This window comes from Gorilla gorilla, chromosome 7 (genome assembly GCF_029281585.2).
Source record: "Gorilla gorilla gorilla isolate KB3781 chromosome 7, NHGRI_mGorGor1-v2.1_pri, whole genome shotgun sequence".
In the NCBI taxonomy this organism is placed as follows: domain Eukaryota; kingdom Metazoa; phylum Chordata; class Mammalia; order Primates; family Hominidae; genus Gorilla; species Gorilla gorilla.
Window position 1 is genome coordinate 100,953,838 of NC_073231.2, and position 15,790 is coordinate 100,969,627.

Sequence of the window (15,790 nt, forward strand, 5' to 3'; positions counted from 1 at the left end):
CACATGAGTTTGGTTAGGCTGTGTTGGCAAGTCCTCCCACCCAAATGATCTTGGAAACATCGGCTGGCACTTCACACCCATTAGGATGGCTACCATAGAAAAACAACAACAACAAAAAACCAGAACATAACCAGTGTTGGTGTGGGATATGGGGCAATTGGAATCCTTGTACTTTGCTGGTGGGATGTAAAATGGTACAGCTGCTATGGAAAGCAGTATGGCAGTTACTCAAAAAATTAAATATAGAATTACAATTTTATCTAGTAATTCCACTTCTGGGTATGTACACTAAAGAATTGAAGGCAGGGACTCAAATATTTTACACCCATGTTCATAGCAGCACTATTTGGAATGTTTTGGAAACAACCCAAATATCTATTGATTAATAATTGGCTAAATAAAATGTGGTACATACATACTATGGGATATTTCCTAGCCTTAAAAAGGGATGGAATTCTGATACATGCCATATTATGCATGAGCCTCGAAGACATTGTACTAAGTAAAATAAGCCAGATACAAAAGGACAAATATGGTATGATTCCACCTATATGAGGTATGAAGAATAGTCAAATACCTAGAGACAAAAAGTAGAAGAGTGCTTACCAGGGCCTGGGGGAAGGGACAAATTGGGAGTTATTGTTTAATGGGTAGAAAGTTTCTGCTTGGGATGATGAAAAAATTCTGGAGATGAATAGTGGTGATGGTTGCACACAATGTGAATGTACTTAAGACCACTGAACTGTCCATTTAACAACCAGTGTTGGCGTGGATATGGGGGAATTGGAACCTTTGTGCTTTGCTGGTGGGATGTAAATTGGTACAGCTGCTATGGAAAACAGTATGTCAGTTCCTCAAAAAATTAAATGTAGAATTACAATTTTATCTAGTAATTCCACTTCTGAGTATGTACACAAAAGAATTGAAAGCAGGGATTCCAATATTGATTAGTTAAATGGTTAAAATGGTAAATTTTATGTTAAGTATATTTTACCACAATAAAAATAGATAGATAAATAGAGTGGATGTAGCAACATTTTAATCATTGAACCGAAGTGGAATACAGGTATTCATTGTACTATTCTTTTCATTTTTCTCAATATGTGAAAAATTTTGTGATGTTTGGGTGGAGTTAGATATAGAAACAATTTACAGTTTATCCCATTTGCAGGATTTTTCCCAGCTCCAAGCTCTTTCAGGATAACAAACGCCTCAGACTAAATCCCCCCAAAGCTTCTCAGCTCACTTGTTAAAAATGTCCTTCCAAAAACTTTAATATTAATTAGTTGGGCAATAGAAATCAAAGTCTATTTGTCCAACATAATGTACAGGCATGCCCTTTTATAACCTTTTTAGAATTCACAAAACAAAACAAACGATTAACAAATGTAAAACATTTGATGGATTTGTGCTGCCAACAGAATAATATCCAGAGATGTCTGTAAGGTCTGTATGGTCTTTACGGCCTGAGTCAAACTTCTTTCTTAGCTTCATCTAACTTCTTCCCATGCAGGCTGTTTATCCATTGGAAGAGCATCTGGAAATCTTTGTACTCTTCAGAGAATGCCTTACAATTCCATGAGAAGATGTATAAATGGGTGGATTTGCAGAAAATGTAATCATAGAGATGTAGCGTTAGATAGAGAGAGAGAGAGAGATACCTTCATGATGAACCCATATGTCTATCCATTTGTCTTCTCATGACCCCATATCACTTTGAGCTCTTCTTATGTCATCACATCTTCCTTTTCTGACTCTGGACTTCCTACTTCTCTCTTATAAGGACCTTTGTGATTACATTGGGTCACCTAGACTAGCCCCTGCCTGCTTTGCTGATAAGGAAACTGAAATTCAGATTGGTAAAGTGAAAATGACTTATCCAAGATCATGCAGGTGAGTCTGTTTCTGCTTCTTTGTATGGAATACTTTGCTACACTTCCAAAAAAATTGTGAAGTTGTGTACCAGTATGTTCTTATAAGTATTCTTCTCCTCTTTATCATCTTTGAATTACCTTAATTTGATCCCCTGGATTGTGGTAAAAAGCATTCTTATTAATTTAGGAGGAATATTCTAATGACCCATTATGTGTTATCCGTGGACCTGTGGCAGTTTCTCCAATAATGGTGCTCTTAGTGCTATAATAGCCAATGATGGTGACTGGCTGTCCTTAGGAGCAGTGGCATATGCCTGAGAGATGGTTGGAGGAGCAAAAACTTTAGTTTGGAGTCATAGAACAGAATGAATGTATTTAATTCTACAGCTGTGATCTCATTAGTATCTCGCCTAACCAACAAACTGCACCAGGCAGAACATGCTTCAGCTTTTTACCCAGCAACTGTCAAGATGCCTTTGTGGAGCTCTTTATCTACAGGCACAATTTCATTGCTCTGTAAGGTATGGTTCATGGGTGCCACTTACTTAAGAAGCCAGATGGGCTAGCAAAGCCATTTCAAATATCAGTGATGTACAGTGTTGGACACATTCCAGTAAAAATAAGTTAGCTAACATACATTGAGTGCTTCCATGTTCCAGGCACTATTCTAAGTGCTTTCTGTAATCTTCAAAACAACCCAATAAGGCAGATACTATTCTTATCCTGATTGTGGAGGTGTAGCAACAAAGATAAAGAGAAGTTAAGCCACTGATTCAAAAACAACAGCCAGTAAGTAGCAAAGCTGGGATTTGAATCCAGAAAATCTGGGCCCAGAGTTTGTGCTTTTAAATTTTTATGTTCTTCTGCCTCCTCTGTAACTGTTAAATTGATATAATGGATAATTCTACATTAGAACCATGTTGTTGTCCAATCTTCTGAAGGAAAATTTGCCTCCCCTCTTTATTTTGCTCCATCAAGGTGTTATTGGATAATGTCCTTTCTGGATCCCACAATTCAGAGTCAGCTCCAAGATTTCTGTTGCTATGGAAAATTTCTGGCTGAATGCAGTCTTTCCTATGCTGATTGGTAAATCACTTGTAACTTCTCCAGGCAATGCATTGCTAGAAAGGAATTATCATCCCAACTCGCTGATCCCCCTCCTTGGAGGTGAAGCCTTGTGGGCTGGCCTGGCTTGATTGACCCTAAAGGCCTGGGCAGGAAGCCAGAGGTTCTTACCCACACTTATGACAGGGGAGCCGAGACACCCAGAGCAGCCAGGGGGGTAGCCAGCGAACTCAAGACTTTTATTCTAACAAGTAGCATTGAGATAGGTAGGGAGAGATGAAGCAGGGAGGAATGAGATTAGAAGGCCAGTGAAGACAGGAGCAAGAAGAGGCAAGCCAAAAGGAGTCATTGGAAGGCATTCCAGGCAATTCTGAGCAACTCTATGCAAGATCAGAGACAGGAAGCTGTTGCCAGATGCACAGACAGGTTGGAATACACTTCACAAACATCACAGGAAATATAAAACTCTATTCAAATCCTTACTGACATATGTATCCTTTAAATACATGTGTAATCTCAGTATGATCGATTCTGTGCACTCTTTTTACTTGGTGTTTATAAAGTGGTTCCAAGAAGCCACATGCTGCACATTCCTGGACTATAGTTTGATGACATTCTTTCCTCTTGCTGTTTAGCCATTTGCTTGTTCTTGAGATGGTTCCAGCATCTTGCTCGTGTAGGTAGTGCCTTGGTAAGGTGTTGTGGAAATGTGCCTGCCAAAGCAGCATTCCTCCAGGCACACACACACCTGCCTGCTCATCGTGGGCACCAGTATCTTGACCAAAATAGTCATCTGGGATCCACCATGGCCAGCTGTCCACCTGTAACAATAACCAAAGGGGTCCTGGAACTCAGGACCTTATAAAAACCTCAGAGGATTAATTGAGAAAGACCAAGCCCAGACTATAAAAGAATAAAAACATATTATTTACCATTATCATACAAGTGACCATATATTATATGAGTTTTAAAATACTGTTTAGCGGGCTCCTATGTTCACTTTATATCCTCCAGCTATGGATAAGCCTTTTGTCCCTGCTTCCAGTATGGTTCTTCTGCTTTTGCATCCTGATTCTGCTGGTTTCACTCCTCTGCTTAAAACCTCCCATTGATTCCTACTGCTCTTAGAAAGAAACCCATGCTTCCAACTATGGTGGACAGAATAATGGCCCCTCAAAGATGTCCACCTCCTAATCCTTGGAACCTAATTATGCTATTTTACATGGCCAAGGGGGCTTTGCATATGTGCTTAAGTTAAAGACTAAGTGTGCAAAGGCCTCTGCTTTTGTATGTAATTGTAATGGGTTGAATAGTGGCCCTCAGAAAGATATGTTCAAGTCTGAACCCCCAGAAGCTGTGGATTTGACCTTATTTAAAAAACTGTTCTTTGCAGATACAATGACATGAAAGGTCTCAAGATGAGATCATCATGGGTTTAGGGTGGGCCCTAATCTAGTGACAGGTGTCCTTATAAGAGAAAGGCAGAGGAGATTGAAGATGCAGAGACACACGGGGGAGACTGGAGCTCCACTGACACAAGCCAGTGAACTCCTACAGTCACCAGAAGCTAGAAAGGCAAGGAAGGATTCTCTCCTGGAGACTTCAGAGAGAGCTTGAACGTTCTGGCCTCTAAAACTATGAGAGAGTAGATTTCTGTTGTCTTTAAGCCATTCAGTTTGTGACAATCTGTTCTGGCAGCCACAGGAAACCAACACAACAATCTTCCCTACACTCCTCTGTTACACCATAAGCCATTAAGATCCTGTTTGCCTACCACGTTGCAGACAAAAGACACCTTGCCATCCTGCTCCCTCCTGTCCCTCCATGCTCCTGCCGATTCCTCTCTCTCCTCCCCAGTGCTTTGATGACCCATTAGTATATATTTCTCTGTGTGACTTTGCTTTTAGCACACACAGTACAAACATTAAGATTAAAAACAAACAGCACTAAGATTAAAAATGTTTAGCAACCAGGATGTCCCATGGGCTGACAAATCTGAATGGATGCCAGTTGCCACAATGGAGCAAAGTCCAGATGGCCCACTGCCAGGCCAGGCATTGCCCCCTTAGGTGCTGGATCCTGGCCAGCAGATATTGGCAAGACTCCTGGTGTTAATTCTCACTGTATACCAGGGCCTGTGCTGAGTAGACAATCTCTTTGAGACCACCACAGTCCTACGGGTGAGGAAACTGAGACTGACTGAAGTTCAGTGATGTGCCGGAGGTCACACAGGTTGTAAGCAAGTGGCAGAGGAAGGGCTGGAAACCTGGTGGCCTGACTTTAGTCTGATTTTTTGTGGGGAGTGTGAGGAAAATCCTGGAGAGAATCATTTCTCTATGGAGTAGGGAATACTTAAAAAAGATGTGTCATCAGTCTAGGGGCCTTCGAAAATTAAATTATTTACTTCAGACAAATGGTGCCAGAGGGGATAGTAGCTGACTCATCATTCAGTCCCCACTGGAGCTGCAGGTATAAGCACTGGGAGACAGGCCTCATGGAGGAATGATCAACTCTGCGCCATCCCCATCCCTGGGAGAGGAGAGCTCAGAGCTTATGATACAGTGAGGTGCAGAGTACGCAGAGTCTGAGGGACCTTCCAGGGGTCAGGAATTGTATCCAGGTCCCGGGAGGTGAGAACTTGGTGGGATTCCTTAAGCCCTGAGGCTTTCCTGCATTGACTCTTCTTGCCTTCAAGCCCTGCTTGCCTTCCTGAGGTCATCTGCAGTGAAGGCTTAGCCAGGAAAGGAAATAAGTGCTTTTGTTAGGAAAGAGCAAAGACTGCATTGGACAAGCAATCTGCACCTCCATCCTTGGACTAGAGCAGAGAAGTAAGAGATAAAATGAGTGGCATTGGCAAGAATCACATGAACCCGGGAGGCAGAGAGGTTGCGGTGAGCTGAGGTGGCGCGACTGCACTCCAGCCTAGGGGACAGAGAGAGACTCCGTCTCAAAAACAAACAAAAAATGAATGGTGTTGTCTTTAAAGGGAGAAGGGCCCTCAGTGGCCTGAGGCTTGCACAAGAGAAGAAAGGAGAAGGGTGGGGAGTGGGTGCCTCACCCTTAGCCAGAGGCATGGTCCCAGAAGTTTAACCACTGAACCCCAGTGGTTCCCTGACAGGCAGGTGGAGGTGAATGTGAGGGAGGCCCACAGGACCGCAAAACAGCTGGTGCTGTGAGTTCACCAGTAAGTGACTTTCCTGTGATTTCCCCGCTTATACCAAAAGCCATGTTTGCTGAAAGTCAATGGCATTTTCTGGAACTGCCTATGGAGGTGTACTTCACAGGAACTTTTAAATAACTTTAGTCCCAAGTGATTCATTATTCTATTCCATTAGTTAGTTGTTGGCAGATCTGTCACACCGTATACACAAGCTGAGCTATTTCAGTGACTGTACTTATGAGTCATCTTGCTGACTTTCTGTATATATTTTCTACCACTGTTCTGTAATCTCTTTCATTCACCCGGTATACACAGGTGATAATTATGGTCTTTCCTTTTCCCATATTTTTCTTTCTGTGAGATTAAAATAGCAACATTAACAAAAAAGTCAGATATGGTTTTCTTTAACATATTGTTGAGATTTATAAAATGGACTTTGATACCAGTGCTTCAAATTAGATCTGAAATGAAAAATAAGCTAATATAAATGTTCTCCTGAGATTTGCAGAAAATAATACGTGAAAGCGTCTCGAAATTAGCCAGGCATGGTGGCAGGTGTTTGTAATCCCAGCTACTCGGGAGGCTGAGGCAGGTGAATCGCTGGAACCTGGGGGGCGGAGGTTGCAGTGAGCTGAGATCACACCACTGCACTCCAGCCTGGGGGATAGAGCGAGACTGTTTAAAAAAAAAAAAAAAAAGTGTCTATTGAGATAGGCTTGCATTTGAAGGGCCAAGCAAATCATGTACTCAACTTGCCGAATTGCCAACTCTTCAAAAATTCTTTTTATGTTTAATCAATCTAATTTATTCATCATTTCTACTGGAATCTAAAAAGTTTGTCTTGAACACCTCAATATTTGTCAGCACCAAGAAGGCTGAAGGGTCTTATTTAGGAAGGAGAGAGGGAAAAATTATAGTGACCCGAGAAAAGATGGATCTGAATGACTGAGATGACTGCAAGCCACATGTTCCACTTACTATGCTATTTCTGGAAGGCATCCCTTGGCAACTTTTAAATGTTATATTATCATTTCTTGGAGACTTCTCTAGCTGTTTAAATGTGGTGAGAAGATGACAGAGTTATAACAGGAAAAGGAAGAGTCTTGCTTCTCTGATTGAAAACTGTTTCTCCATTTCCCTTCTTTTTTTTTTTTTTTTTTTCAGTCCTTGAAACTTTCTCCAGTTGACTCAGCCACACTGGTTGGAGCTCTGTTGCACATACTCAGAGGAACGCACACTTCTCCATTCAAACGACCGCATCAGGAAGTTAGAAGCATAACTTTGACTCAGTCGAGGCTTTTCTAGCCACGTATTTCACATACGCGAGCTGTCAGACCTCGGATGAGGGTCTTTACGCAGCTTCAAGGTATCTTTTCAGTTGCTCCAAACATGACTGCTTGGCAGATAGTTTTGAGAGAAGGTGTGACCTCAGAGTGTGAGAGCTGCTCACTTGTTCAGGCAAGTGCCCTAAAATGACACATGTCCGCCGGGCGCGATGGCTCACGCCTGTAATCTCAGCACTTTGGGAGGCTGAGGCGGGTGGATCCCCTGAGGTCAGGAGTTGGAGACCAGCCTGACCAACATGGTGAAAACCCGTCTCTACTAAAAACACACAAATTAGCCGGGGGTGGTGGCACGTGTCTGTAATCCCAGCTATTCGGGAGGCTGAGGCGGAAGAATCGCTTGAACCGGGGAGGCGGAGGTTGCAGTGAGCCGAAATCGCGCCACTGCACTCCAGCCTGGGCGAAAGAGCGAAACTCCATCTCAAAAAAAAAAAAAACAAAAACAAAAAAACAAAAAAACGAACAAACAAAAGTGACAGATGTCTACAAGCCAACGCTTAAGGAATGCTCAACAGCTGGAATATTCTCAGTTTTTAAAGTTTTTTTTTTTCTTTTTCTAGATGCCGCAGATGGTGATTTGTTCTTCAGCCATGATCACTGGGGCCTGGATCATGCTTTTTACGAGTGACTGTACTCGCCACTTTTTTGTTTTGTTTTGTTTGAGATAGGATCTTGCTCTGTCATCCAGGCTGGAGTGCAGTGGTGCGATCATGGCTCACTGCAGCCTCAACCCCCTGGGCTCAAGCGATCCTCCCACCTCAGCCCCCCAAGTAGCTGGGACTACAGGTGAATGCCAACACAACCAGCTAATTTTTCTTTTTTTTAGAGACGGGGTCTTGCTGTGTTGCTCAGGCTAGTCTTGAATTTCTGCACTCAAGTGATCCTCCTGCCTCGGCCTTCCAAAGTGCTGGAATTACAGGTGTGAGCCACTGTGCCAAGCCTAACCACATTGAAGGCTGAGTTTAACCATATTTTGAAGTAAAAAGTGCATGTATTTAAGAGAACTGAAAGTGACTCTGTGTGACTGGATTATTGTGTTGACACTATTAGTTAGAAGCCTTGGTTGAAATCAACAGAAAACCCAACTTACGCTGACTTAAACAATAAAAAGAATTCATGGTCTCACCTAAAAAGTCAGGAGGCAGTTCAGGCTCTAGATAAGGCTTGATTAAGGATCTTGTTTCTTTTCCTCTCTTTGTTCTGGCTTCCACTGTATGAACTGCATCCTAGGGCAGTCTTCCTTCAAAGTCCCAAAGCAGATGCCAACAGTCCTGGGATCATATGTTTCCTTGTTCATGACAGCAAGAGAGAGAACCTCTCTGCCCTCAGATGTCAGATAAATTCCTGGGCTTCATACTAATGGGACTGGTGGCTGTATCCAGGAGCACGGGATACCCTGCTGAGCATAGATCAGCTCATCACTGGAGTTGCGGGGGAATTAATCCCATTCAGATTATACTTGCCTTGCTGAGAGTGGGTTTGAATGGTTATGCAAAGGAAAATTAGGGTGTTGTTTTAGAGAGAGTAAATGGATGCAAGGAGGCAAAAAATACCAACACTCTCTATTGAGTGTACTGGTAGAAAAACTGTGAGGTCCCTGGAAAGGTGGGCTGAGGAGTGAGAGTGGATTTTAAAGAGTCTGAACTTGAAATCTTTGAAAGACTTTAGTCAGCGATTATCACCCAACATCCACAGAAAGCTCTCCAGGGACATTTAATATCCAATAATCTTTTTACAAATAAAGCTTTGTGTGTGTGTGGTTGTACAAGTTAAATGTCTGGATAGTGAGTAGATGAATGCCTGTTATTTTGGGCATTGCACTTTTGTTATGTTTGGAATATTTCACAATTAAAAAGTGAACGCAATGCACAGGCTTGACAGAAATTACCAGTGTTCACCAGTGTATCATTTTTTCTCCTTCCTGGGTGCAGGAAGACTGCACTTCTTAGCTTGCCTTTTAGTTAGACAGGCCGTATGACTAGGCTGTGGACAAAAATGACATATGTCTCTTCCAGGCCAAGGCAGCAAAAATTCCTATGCAAACTTTCAGTTCTCTCTTCTCCTTCAGAGTGATAGTGGAGGCCAGATATTAAGATGGTGGAGTTGTAAGAACAAAGCAGCCTGGATCACTGAGTCACTGCATGGATGTCAGCTGCTTTGGAGAGCCAGTAGATGTTCTGGTTATTGATTTCCATGTGTTCAACCTCCCCAAAAAACTTAGTAGTTTCAAGCAACAATTTACTATTATCTCTTATGATTCTGTGTCGGCTGACTGGGCTAAGCTGGGCAGTTCTTGCTTGGGTCTTTCATCTGATTGCCGTCAGGTGTTGACTGGAGCTGCAGTCACCCTAACAACTCATCTGATCTGGATCTCCAAAGTGGCTCACTTGTCTGGCTGCAATTAATGCTGGCTATTGACTGAGTGTAAGGAAGCTGTCAACTGGAGCACCTATGTGACTTTAGAGTCTCACTGCATGGGTTCTGGGTTCCCACCAGATGCATCCCAAGAGTGAGTATTCCAGGAGACCAAGATGGGATTGAAAAAGCTTCTTACAAGCTACCCCTGGATGTCCTGGAACATCATTGCTGCCATATTCTGTTGGTCAAGGCAAGTCACTAAGGCCAGTTCAGGTTCAAAGGGAGGGGCATTAGACTCCTAACGTTGGTGCAATGAGTAGCATATGCCACAGAGTGGGAAAGTATTAATAATGGTTATCTTTTATTATCTACTGCACCTAACTTACAGCTGACTTTGGGTGAGAAATACATTTTATGTGTTAAGCCATTGAGATATCCAGTGTTTTTTGTTGCCTCACCATCAGCCTAGCCTAAGCTGATTAATAAAATGGGAATTGTAGACAATATAGAAAAGACTTAAAAAAAAAAAAAAGAATTACTATGGTTACCCTTTTATGTAATTTCTCCTGTTCTTTTTTTTTTTTTTTTTTTTTGAGATGGAGTCTCTCTCTGTCATCAGGCCGGAGTGCAGTGGCACAAGCTTGGCTCACTGCAACCTCTGCCTCCCAGGTTCAAGTGATTCTTCTGCCTCAGCCTCTCGAGCAGCTGTCCTGTTCTTTTTTTATAGATATTTTTTATATATTGTTATCATGCTATATAGATAGGTTTGTAGTTTTTATCACTTAGTATTATAATATAAATGTATCCCTTTTCTATCAAGAAGTCTTAGTAAAGACTTCGAATTATTGAATAATATTTCATTGTGACAAAGTATTCAACTGCTCTCAAATAGATGTTTAGTGTTTCCCACTTATTAATGGTATTAGAATACTGCAAAAAACATCTTTGAGCATAAAGCATCATTTCTTTTTTTTTTTTATTATACTTTAAGTTTTAGGGTACATGTGCACAACGTGCAGGTTTGTTACGTATGTATACATGTGCCATGTTGGTGTGCTGCACCCATTAACTCATCATTTAACATTAGGTATATCTCCTAATGCTATCCCTCCCCCCTCCCCCCACCCCACTACAGGCCCCGGTGTGTGATGTTCCCCTTCCTGTGTCCATGTGTTCTCATTGTTCAATTCCCACCTATGAGTGAGAACATGGGAGTGTTTGGTTTTTTGTCTTTGCGATAGTTTGCTGAGAATGATGGTTTCCAGGTTCATCCATGTCCCTACAAAGGACATGAACTCATCATTTTTTATGGCTGCATAGTATTCCATGGTGTGTATGTGCCACATTTTCTTAATCCAGTCTATCATTGTTGGACATTTGGGTTGGTTCCAAGTCTTTGCTATTGTGAATAGTGCCACAATAAACATACGTGTACATGTGTCTTTATAGCAGCATGATTTATAATCCTTTGGGTATATACTCAGTAATGGGATGGCTGGGTCAAATGGTATTTGTAGTTCAAGATCCCTGAGGAATCGCCACACTGACTTCCGCAATGGTTGAACTAGTTTACATTCCCACCAACAGTGTAAAAGTGTTCCTATTTCTCCACATCCTCTCCAGCACCTGTTGTTTCCTGACTTTTTAATGATCGCCATTCTAACTGGTGTGAGATGGTATCTCCATAAAGCATCATTTCTTATAATAGTCTCTTAGTTTAGGCTGCTATAACAAAATACCATAAACTGGGTGACTTATCAACAACAGAAACGTATTTTTTACACTTCTGGAAGTTGGAAGTCTCAAATCAGTGTGCCAGCATAGTTGGGTTCTGGCAAGAGTTGTATACTGCCTGCTTCTTGGATCCTCCCATTGTGGAAAGAGGCTGAGAGAGCTCTCTGGGGTCCTTTATATAAGGGCACTAGTCCCATTTATGAGGACTCCATTCTCATGAGCTCATTAACTCTCAAAGGCTCAAACTCCTAATTCTATCACATTGAGGGTTAATATTCTAACATGAATTTGGGGGTGACACAAATATTCAGTTCATAACAGACAGATTATATTCGTTCATCTTTGTATCTTTGATTTTGAAAGATTTTATTCTTAAAATTTTCTTGCAAGCACCCTTAACTCTATTCTCCTTCCCCATCTCTTTGTAGACAATGCTCAAATTTGTATTTTCAGTCCTGATCTCTCCCCTTACTCTAGACTTGATATTGCTATGTGAGATCACTAATAGATGTTTCAAAATTAGTATGTCAAATGATTCTTGATTCCTAATGACATCATGCTGCCTATCATCTTTATTTCCTTTATTGTACTCACCATTGTCTGTCTTTTCTCTCCTTGCTAGAATGTGAGCTCCATGAGGACAGGGACTCTGTCTGTTTCTCCTACCTGCCCTACCCTAGGCCATCCCCAACTCTAGGAACAATACTTAGTTCATAGCAGGCAATAGATATTTGTAAATAAATGAATGAATTGATATATAAATAAATAAGATGAATTTACTCTATATTTTCTTTCCACTCCAACCTTATCCCCAAGTGGAAGATTTCCATGATAATTTTGGTCTTCAAATTCATGATGAACATATTTTTATTTCTCTTTACAACCACAGTGCTCCATTTCTGGGAAAGTTGAATGTGTATCAGGACTCTTCTTGTAGGAAAGCAGAGACAAGGTGAAAATAAGGTGAAGATATGCTGGAGATGAAATGGGAGAGAAACAACAGGAGAAAAGTTCAGTAAACGGAGAAAGTGGGAAGAAGGTGTTGCATAGTGGGAAGAGGCCATTCGTAACTTTGCATCACCATCAGAAAGCTATTTAATTTAGTGTTTTCCAGATCAAAATTTCCTTTCTAACACTTAGGAATTTTGGCCCTCGTTTTAGAAACAGACCTTTGCACCAAGTCCTGTGGTCTCTGGCTATAAGCCTCTCTGCCTTTTGCCTCTGTTCCCTGTTTCTTGGCTGCCTTGCCCTTAGTTTCATTTCCAAATTTTGGTTTCCTTTCCTAAAAGATGACTTGCCTTATGTGTGAGTCATAATGCAATGGCGATTGTATGTGCTGAGGCCCAATTGAGGTAGAATGGGCAAACTGCTCTGCAAGGAACACAGACCCTTCTTTGAGGCACTATTGGTCCAGCCACCTTCCCCTCTATCCAGCCATGCCTGCCTGTCCTGGTGCCCACCAGGCCTGGTGGCTGAATTTGAGCTAAGAAGTGGAGAAACATGTGGGTGAATTTGGGTAGAAGTCAGGGCTGGAGATGAGTGTAGGGGATAGCTTCACACAGAGTCAAAGGGAGACCAGGTGAGGAGTGGGATTGGGTGGCTACAACTGAATGATGGTGTGTTCACATGGCATTTGTCCTGTTTGTGAACAGCCCTTGTGGGTTCTCAACTTCAGGAATATAAAGTCATTGAAGAGGCACAAAGATGGTGGAAAGACCTTTGCAAGAATTGGCCAGGGACCTGTGAATCAGACACATCAAGGATTAATATACCACTTCCTGCCTTTTCACATGAGTGGTAAAAATTTATATTTTCTTAGTAATTTCAACAGCAGCAACATTTGCTACTGCAACTATTGCCAACACATCCTCTGTTTATTGAGCATCTGCTATTTGCTAGGTGCCGTGCTGTGTGCTTTGCTTCATATTATCGCTAATCTTTATAATCATAGGGGATAGCGGTTGTTTTCCTCATTTTATAAATTTTACAAATAAAGAAACTGAGGTGCAGGCCAGGCGTGGTGGCTCACACCCGTAATCCCAGCACTTTGGGAGGCTGAGAAAAAAAAAGAAAGAAAGAAATTGAGGTGCAGAGCAATTAAGCCACTTACACAGAGTTAGCCAACTAAAAACTTATAAATCAGATTTTGAATCTAGGTCTCTCTGGCTTTAAACTATAAAAGTTTTTATTTAAAAATACATTTTAAAAATAAAATCATGCTTAAATTTCATGTATTTGCATGGGAATATAAATGACATATTTATGCCAGTACTCTAGAAAAATATATTGCTATTTATTTATTTATTTTGAGATAGAGTGTCACTCTGTTGCCCAAGCGGGAGTGCACTGGTGTGATCTCAGCTCACTGCAACCTCCGCCTCCCAGGTTCAAGCAGTTCTCCTGTTTCAGCCCCCTGAGTAGCTGGGACTACAGGTGTGTGCCACCATGCCCAACTAATTTTTGTATTTTTAGTAAAGACAGGGTTTTATCTTGTTGGCCAGGCTGGTCTTGAACTCCTGACTTCAGACAATCTGCTCGCCTTGGCCTCCCAAAGTGCTAGGATTACAGGCGTGAGCCACCACACCCAGCTTGCTTTTTATTATTTTATTTCATTTTATTTTATTATTTTTGAGATGGAGTCTAGCTCTGTCACCAGGCTGGAGTGCAGTGGCGCGATCTCGGCTTACTGCAAACTCTGCCTCCTGGGTTCAAGTGATTCTCTTGCCTCAGCCTCCGGAGTAGCTGGGATGACAGGCGTGTGCCGCCACACCCAGCTAATTTTTGTATTTTTAGTAGAGACGGGGTTTCACCGTGTTGGCCAGGACAGTCTTGATCTCCTGACCTCATGATTTGCTCACCTCGGCCTCCCAAAGTGCTGGGATTACAGGCGTGAGCCACCACACCCAGCCCGGCTTGCTTTTTAAATAGATTCACTTGGCAACATTTGGATTTAAGGTTTCTGTTGAATTTTGTTTAATCTGGCACCAATTTTTAAAAACCTAATACAGTGTTCTAACTTTGCAGATTTTATACTTATTTTGAGCTAGTTTCATAGGACATAAGCTTGTTAAATAACTGCTTGTTGAGGTTAATGTTTTGCCATTTATAGGATTTAATGTTGAGGAATACAGCATTTGCTGTGTATTTTTCCTCTAATGGCAGGGGAGGTAATGTTCCAATAATTTAGAAATTTTCTATGGAAGAAAGCAGCTGGTATGGTGTGGCTGTGTTCCCACCCAAATCTCAACTTGAATTGTATCTCCCAGGATTCCCACGTGTTGTGGGAGGGACCCAGGGGGAGGTAATTGAATCACGGGGGCGGTCTTTCCCTTGCTGTTCTCTTGATAGTGAATAAGTCTCACGAGATCTGATGAGTTTATCAGGGGTTTTCACTTTTGCTTCCTTCTCATTTTCTCTTGCTGCTGCCATGTAAGAAGTGCCTTTTGCCTCCCACCGTGATTCTGAGGCCTCCCCAGCCATGTGGAACTGTAAGTCCAATTAAACCTCTTTTTCTTTCCAGTCTCGGGTATGTCTTTATCAGCAGCGTGAAAACGGACTAATATACTAAATTGGTACCAGTAGAGTGGAGCACTGCTGAAAAGACACCCGAAAATGTGGAAGCGACTTTGGAAGTGGGTAACAGGCAGAGGGTTGGAACAGTTTGGAGGGCTCAGAAGAAGACAGGAAAATGTGGGAAAGTTTGGAGCTTCCTAGAACCTTATTGAGTGGCTTTGCCAAAATGCTGATAACAATATGAACAGTAAGGTCCAGGCTGAGGTGGTCTCAGATGGAGATGAGGAACTTGCTGGGAACTGGAGCAAAGGTGACTCTTGTTATGCTTTAGCAAAGAGACTGGTGACATTTTGCCCCCGCCCTAGAGATTTGTGGAACTTTGAACTTGACAGTCATGATTTAGGGTATCTGGTGGAAGAAATTTCTAAGCAGCAAAGCACGCAAGAGGTGACTTGGATACTATAAAAGGCATTCAGTTTTATAAGGGAAACAGCATAAAAGTTCAGAAAATTTGCAGCCCAATGATGCAGTAGAAAAGAAAAACCCATTTTTTGAGGAAAAATTCAAGCCAGCTGCAGAAATTTGCAGAAGTAGCAAGAAGCCTAATGTTAATCCCCAAGACCACAGGGAAAATATCTGCAGGCCATGTCAGAGACCTTCACAGCAGCCCCTCCCATCACAGGCCCAGAGACCCAGGAGGAAAAAGTGGTTTCATGGGCCAGGCCCAGGGTCCCTATGCTGTG

The 15,790-nt window shown here is 42.0% G+C and overlaps 1 protein-coding gene across 1 annotated transcript in view; it reads left to right on the forward strand.

Moving 5' to 3' along the window:
• NDUFAF6 (NADH:ubiquinone oxidoreductase complex assembly factor 6) overlaps positions 1-10,227 on the forward strand; it is a 169,774-nt gene extending 159,547 nt beyond the window's left edge. Inside the window, exons 9-11 of the transcript XR_004071250.3 lie at positions 1,784-1,893; positions 7,264-7,465; positions 8,003-10,227. The gene's annotated coding sequence lies outside the window, so the exon portion shown is untranslated. The remainder of the gene's footprint in view (positions 1-1,783; positions 1,894-7,263; positions 7,466-8,002) is intronic.
• The last annotated feature ends 5,563 nt before the right edge of the window (positions 10,228-15,790 follow it).